Genomic DNA, 7304 nt, shown 5'->3' on the forward strand with positions numbered 1-7304 from the left:
TAAGTTGTTTGCCCCACTATTTTTGTAACCAGGGCAAAGTGAGAGATTCAATAGTCTAAGAATGCTTAATATATCCCATAAACTGTCTGAATCAAAGATTTTTATTTATTCTTCTGCCAAGCACAACAGATCTCCATCTACCATTTTTTTTTTTTAAAGGTAAGAAACAGTGAGTCAACTGAAGAAAAAGCTGGAACTTGGAGTGTGGAAAATTATTGCATTTTAGCATGCTGACTGAGAAATGCAGGGCGTGGGTGGGGTCTAGAGGTTGGCCACATCAGGGCATGGCCAGCCTTAGTGGGCCTTCTCCAAGCAGGATCTGTAGCACCTGACATATTGTTGGTAAATTGTCTCAAAGTCAGAATCATTCCTGTAAGAGGGATCTTTAATAAGAAGTTGTTTTTGTGGATAATAACTCTCAAGTAGTTCAATTTTAGCTTTGCAGTTTTTAACTTGATTACTTTTTCTATTGAAATCTTTCTGATTGCTTTCATCCACACATAGTATGTAATCCAATGTGACGAAGTCTTTTTTGGTAATCTGCCAGCAACGTGTCTCATGGGAATGCTGTGCCTGTTCATGCAGCTCTGCTCTCAGTAGTCAGGGGGTTCCCTGTCTCATACCTGGAAGTTGCAGCGCTGTCTACCCTCCAATTCTCTGAAATGTTTTAATCAGTTACAAGTTTCCTGAAAACTGCTTCTGCAATGAGTGACCAACAAATGTTACCTAGACACACAAACAGTACTGACTTGGTCACCTGCTCCACCATTTTTCTGCATGCTGAGGTGCCAAGAAGGAACATTTATAAAGGAAGGTTGGTCAATATCAAAGATTTTTTAGTATTTGACAAGTAGGTACTAACTCAATTTAAATTACACTCAATCAACTCATAGAAAGCCACAGCAATGAAGAAATAAAGAGCATACAGATATTTCAAAATAGAAAAACAATCTTCCAGTTATCTTTTGCAATATATGTGACTCCCTCTCATATTTTGTTTGGGCCAATAAGCTACTGTTATTATTGATGTTACTGCTGCAAGTAAACACTTATTTTGTGTCTATTATGCATCAGCTTGATTGCAAGTGTTTCACCTGCTGTCTTAATCTGTTTAGTGTTGCTATAGAGGAACCTGAGGCTGGGTAATTTATGAAGAAAAAGGCTTATTTTATGATTCCAATAGTTGGAAAGTTCAAGATTGGGCATCTGAATCTGGTAAAGACCTCATGCTGCCTCCACTCTGCAGAAAGTGAAGGGGAGCCAGTCTGTGCAGAGAACACATAGTGAGAGAGGAAGAAAGGGTGGAGGGTAGGTAGCAGTCTCTTTTGAGCAGCCAGCTCTTGAGGGAGCAAATAGAGTGAGAAGCCAATCACCCCTGAAAGAGGGCATTCATCTATTTATAAGGGATCCATCTCCAACACTGGGAATCACATTTCAACATGACTTGTTATTGATTAGCCCATATAGCATAGCTATTTCAGAAAAAGGACCAACATGCCTAGTTTGTATCTTTAAAATTTTCCCTAGGCCTCTTTAACATTGCAAATACCAAAAACATATTTTGAGCTATATGTTCTGTGGACAGCCCAAACTGTAAGGCCTATTTTGATACCTCTACTCAAATAGAAGGAAGCCCTGGGTGATAACATATTAATGTGTCTCTCCCTACTTTGCCCTTCACCGGCCAGTAGAAGAACCTAAAACAGAAGATTTTTTATGGCAAGTTTCCTGTCCTGATCCTGGCACACTAATTCATGACTTGCAGCTAATATCCAAAAGAAAAAATGAGAAGGCCTTTTATTTGAAAATTGTACCTTGGTTCATAGTTTTCTTTCTTTTTCCTCCTTGTAGTGGGTTTCTTTTTTTCCAGCGATTCCCATACAACATTTTACTTACCTTTCATTCAGTGTAAAGAGATTCCACAGGTGAATGGAGTCAGTGGCAAGTCACACAAGTTCAATCTGCTATGATATCTTTCACTTGCTACATATTTAAAGTACTTGCAAGTAACTTCTAGAAATCCTCTTTATTTATTCATTTATTTATTTTTCTATTCAACAGTGAGTAATCCTTGGAGCTCTAGTATGTATTTCCTTTAGTCTTTTCAGATCTTTGGAGGTGGAAGACATTTATCTCTATGTCTTCCTCATTGGTTTGCTCAAGTTTTCAGTCAAAATAGCTGTCCCGGCAAGCTCGTGTCTCTGTACCTTGTGTTTAGACTGCAGGAAATCTCTTACTAATTATGTGTCCTGGTTGTGGGTTCTTTGAGCAAAATAATTTTTAAGCTTTACTCTTCATAACTAAAATAATCTTACTCCCCATCCCTTTCTGTTTTCCAAATTATTTTAGCTATTCTCACTCATCTTTTGTACTCTGAATAAACTGTGTGTTCTTTTTTCCTATTTTGATGAACTAGTTCAAATCTATACCTTTTAAAAAAAGAAGTTTTGAATTTTATTACTAACTGTTTAGTTAATGCAAGAAAGGGTATTGACTATGTATATCTAACACAAAGTGAAAAGGCAATAAAATCCCATAAATGCTACTACTGAGGACTTCTAATGACATTACATACAAAGTATTCTGGCTAACATCAACAGTAAAAACTATTTTTGGATCTGAGTCTATCAGGAAGTATTCTTTTCCACCAAAGAGTATTTAAAATGATCTATGTATTGCCAATGACCGTGAAAACAAAAAGATACCAAAAGGAAGAGAAAGAAGCAGAATGTTCAGAGGAGAGCAAGAAATGATTTACCCCTAGTTAACAAGTGAAGCAGACAGCCAAGTTTCCATAGTATGTATTGGATAGATGTAAACTTATCTGCAGGTAACAAGTGAAATTGATCAGTTCATAAAATGCTCCACTTTGAACAAGTGAAAATTGAAATCCTGAAACATTATTGTGATTAATAATAAACATTTGGAAGCAAGATGTGACATCCAGTGCAGATTGCACTGGTCATGACAGGAAAAAATGTAGTGTAGTTCTCTGAAAATTGAAAGAAAAATCCTGACTTGGACAGAGCACTGCTTTAGCCATAATGCTGAAAGGTGCAGTGAACTCGAGCCTAAGAGTAGGATTTTATAGCTCATATGTTTGTAGTAAACCACATATATGAATTTTAAAAATGTCAAAATATCGGTTCAGTTATTAGCAACAGATACTATCTAGTGTATTTGACATTTGAAGTAGATAATTTTTATTTTTTAACATACTCTCCTCTACCTAAACGTTTGAACTTTCATCTTTTTATTACATTCCGATATAATAATGTTTTCTGTAAGTTAGTGGTCAGGAACTGAAAAATGAATTTTAATGAAAGTGAAACATCTACAAAATGTTGAATTTAGGCAATTATTAAATTGTCTCATTAATGGATTTTTTAAAATGTGTACTTTAGTTTTAAAACAAAAAGCTATTTAAAAAGAATATTGTACCCCCACATCTTTAAAATAAAAATAATAAAAAAGAATAAAAATCAATTTTGAAGAAATAATTTAGATTCAGTGAAATAGTTTATGTATGAAATAAAATTTACACTTAAGAAGCAAGATTATTGTATGTTGTAATTCAGCCTGAAGAATTTCTTTGAATATCTCTTGTAAGTCAAGTTTATTGGCAACAAATTATCTCTATCTTTAAAAATATGTAAATGTCTTTATTTCACCTTCACTTTTGAAAGATAGTTTTGCTGTATTCTTGATTGACAGGTTTTTCTTTAAAAACTATGAATATGTCATCCAATTGCCCCCTGAATTTCCTTGTTTCTGATGTGAAGTCAGTTATTAGTCTTATTGAGGTTCCCTTGTTTGTGATTTGAAATTTTTTTTGTGCTCTTTTAAAGGTTTTCTCTTTTCCTTTGTCTTTTATTTATTTTATTATGGTAAGAACACGTAACATGAAATCTAACCTCTTAACAAATTTTAAAGAGTACAAATACATTATTGTTGACTAGAGTACAATGCTATACAGCAGATCTGTAGAGTTTGTTCATCTTCATGAACTGAAACATTATACCTGTTGATTAATAACTCTCCTTTTCTTTCTCTCTCAGCTCTGGAAAACATCATCTAACTATTTGACTATTTTAGATCCCTTATACAAGTGCATCATGCAGTATTTGTCTTTCTTTGATTGACTTATTTCACTTTGTGTAAGGTCCTCAAGGTTCATCCATATTATCCCATATTGTGGAATTTTCTTCTTTTTTTTTAAAGCTAAATAGTATTTCATTATATGTCCATACAACATTTTCTTTATTCTTTCAGCAGCATTTCTTTATTCAAGCAATATTTAGGTTATTTCCACTTTGAGGCCATTGTGAATAATGCTTCAGTGAACACAGAAGTGCAGATATCTCTTCAACATATATACTGATTTTAGTTATTTTGGATAAATACTCTAAAGTAGGATTGCTGAATCATATTGCAGTTCTATTTTTAATTTTTTGAGGAATGTCCATACTATTTCTATAGTGACTGCATCATTTGAAATTCTCACCAACAGTGTGCAAGTATTTTAACTTCTCTACATCCTCACTAACACTTGTTATCTTAGTTTTTTGATAATAGTCATTCTAACATGTATGAGTGATATCTCACTGGTTTTCGTTTGCATTTCCCTGATAATTAGTGATGATGAACATCTTTTTGTGTACATATTGGCCATTTTTGTGTCTTCTTTGGAGGAATGCCTATTCAGTTCCTTTGCCCATTTTGTAGTTGTGCTATTTGTTTTCTTGCTATTGAATTGTTTGCGTTCCTTATATATTTTGCATATTAGTCCCTTATGGGATATATGGTCGGCAAATTGCTTCCTCATTCAGTCCATTGTTTTCTTTGCTTTTTAGTGCAGAAGCTTTTTAGTTTGATATAATTGTATTTATTTATTTTTGCTTTTGTTGCCTGTGTTTTGGGGTAATATTCAAGAAATTATTGCCCAGACAAAAGTTGTGAAGATTTTCCTCTGTTTTCTTCTAGTAATTTTATAAGTTTCAGGTCTTATGTTTTAGTCTTATATCCATTTTGAGTTGGTTTTTGTGTATGATGTGAGGGTCCAGTTTTATTTTTTGAATGCAAGCATTCAATTTTTCCAACACTATTTATAAAAAAGACTACCCTTTCCCCATTGCGTATTTGTTCTTGACACACTTGTCAAAGTTTGGTTGACCATAACTGGGTTTATTTCTGGACTTTCTATTCTGTTCCATTGACTTATATGTCTGTCTTTATGTCATGATCATCCTGTTGTGATTACTGTAGACTTGCAATTTTTCAAAATTAAGAAGTGTGCTATATCCAATTTTGTTCTTTTTCAAGATTATTTTAGCTACTTGTAGCTTCTGTGCTTCTACATGAATTTTAGATTTTTTTTCTACTGTTTTTGAAAAACACCATTGGAATTTTGATAGGGATTACTTTGAATTTCTAGATCACTTTGGGTAGTATGGACATTTTACCAATATTAAATCTTCCAACTTATCAACATGAGCTACCTTTCCATTTGTTTGTGTCTTGTTTTGTTTCCTCAAGGTTTTGTAGTTTACAATATTTAAATCTTTCACCTCCTTGGTTAAGTTAATTCCTAGGTATTGATTCTTTTGGTGTCATTGTAATGCCCACTTTTGCCACTTCTATTCAACGTAGTGTCTATCTACTAGGAAAAAACATCCAAACCAGCAAGAAAGAAGTATAACCGTCCCTGTTTGCAAATGGCATAATCTTGTATGTAGAAAACCCTAAAGAATACATCAAAAACAAACAAACAAACAAACAAAGACCCCAAACTAAAAACCTGAACTAATAAACAAATTCAGTAAAGCTGTTTAGGTTAATGGTTCCCCAGTAACCCCTCATTTGAGTGAGGTCTGGCTGGTGCTTTGTGTAAATTGTGTGTGTGTGTGTGTGTGTGTGTGTGTGTGTGTGTGTGTGTGTGCGCGTGCGTGCATGCGTTGTTTGTATGTTTGCACTGTTTTAATATCTCTTGACAAGGAGCTGACCTTTAGGCTAAGTACTTCTCAAACATTGGAATAAAAAGTTCTTAACTATGGGATCATAGCACCACATTAGATGTCCTGGTTTTCCCCAGACATTTTAACTTCTTAAGATGACAACTCTCTAGCAATAAGAAAAAATAAGATAAGACATTTACAGATTCTTGCTATGTGCCAGGAAGTGTGCTTGATGTGAGGAGTTTTATTGAGAGACAAATAATGGCCTCTTTCTTATGGAAATTATAACTTAAAAGGAGAGGAGGGCACTAATCAAACCATCACATGATAAACATAATATTTCAAAAAGTCATGTCTGGGGAAAGATCTCTGTGACAAGTTTCAAACCTGACCTAGGAGGAGAATCGGGTGGTTTTTTACCTCCCGATATAGTAATGGCAGATGATACCTCATTATGGTTTTGATTTGCATTTCCCTGATAATGAAAATAAAGTGACACGGAGGAATTTAAATCATTCTACAAAAAAGATACCTGTGCATTCATGTTTATTACAGCACTATTCACAATAGCAAAAACATGAATCCAACCATGCTGCCCATTGGAATTGGACTAGATTTAAAAAATGTGGTACATATACATGATGGAATATGATGCAGTCATAAAGAAGGACAAAATTACAGACTATTCAGCAACTTGGATGGATTTAGAGTCTATAATACTCAATGATCCATCACAGAAACAAAGAACTGAGTACCACATGCTCTCACTCATAAGTGGACCTTGAACAATTATCATAATATTATAAGAAAGGGATTAGCAGTAGCTGGAAACTGCCAGGGGAGGTGGGGAGGAGGGAGACACAAATAAGGGTAACTTACTGATGCAGCCATGCAAAGTGAGGGCAAAAGGAAGTCCCGAACTTTATCTGTATGATGACTGCTTGTATATCTAATCCTGAATTGTACCCCAGATCTTTAAAATAAAAAAGAAATAAAATTTTATGATTCTTTTTTTTTTTTTTTTTGAGTTGGAGTCTCACTCAGTCTCCCAGACTGGAGTGCAGTGGCCGCTCCCGGCCACTGCAGCCTCGCCTGCTGGGCTCCGGCGATTCTTCCGCCTCAGCCTTCCGAGTAGCCGGAATTACAGGCATGTGCTGCCATGCCTGGTGATTTTTTGATTTATTGTAGAAATGAGGTCTCACTGCCCAGGCGGGTCTCGAACCCAAGGACTCAGGTAATCCACTCACAGCCTCCCAAAGGCGTGGGATTACAGGCTGAGCTACTGAGCCCGGCAATTTTATGATTCTTAAAAAAATTTAAAAAAGAGAATGGTGGAAGAAAGGGCTATTG

General features: G+C 35.0%; 1 pseudogene; it reads right to left on the bottom strand.

The window, feature by feature from the left end:
• Positions 1-294: 294 nt before the first annotated feature.
• Positions 295-784, bottom strand: LOC103255002 (annotated as a pseudogene).
• Between the last annotated feature and the right edge of the window lie 6520 nt (positions 785-7304).

Source organism: Carlito syrichta, unplaced genomic scaffold, assembly GCF_000164805.1.
Source record: "Carlito syrichta isolate Samal-C Ts95f unplaced genomic scaffold, Tarsius_syrichta-2.0.1 Scaffold287746, whole genome shotgun sequence".
NCBI classification, from domain to species: domain Eukaryota; kingdom Metazoa; phylum Chordata; class Mammalia; order Primates; family Tarsiidae; genus Carlito; species Carlito syrichta.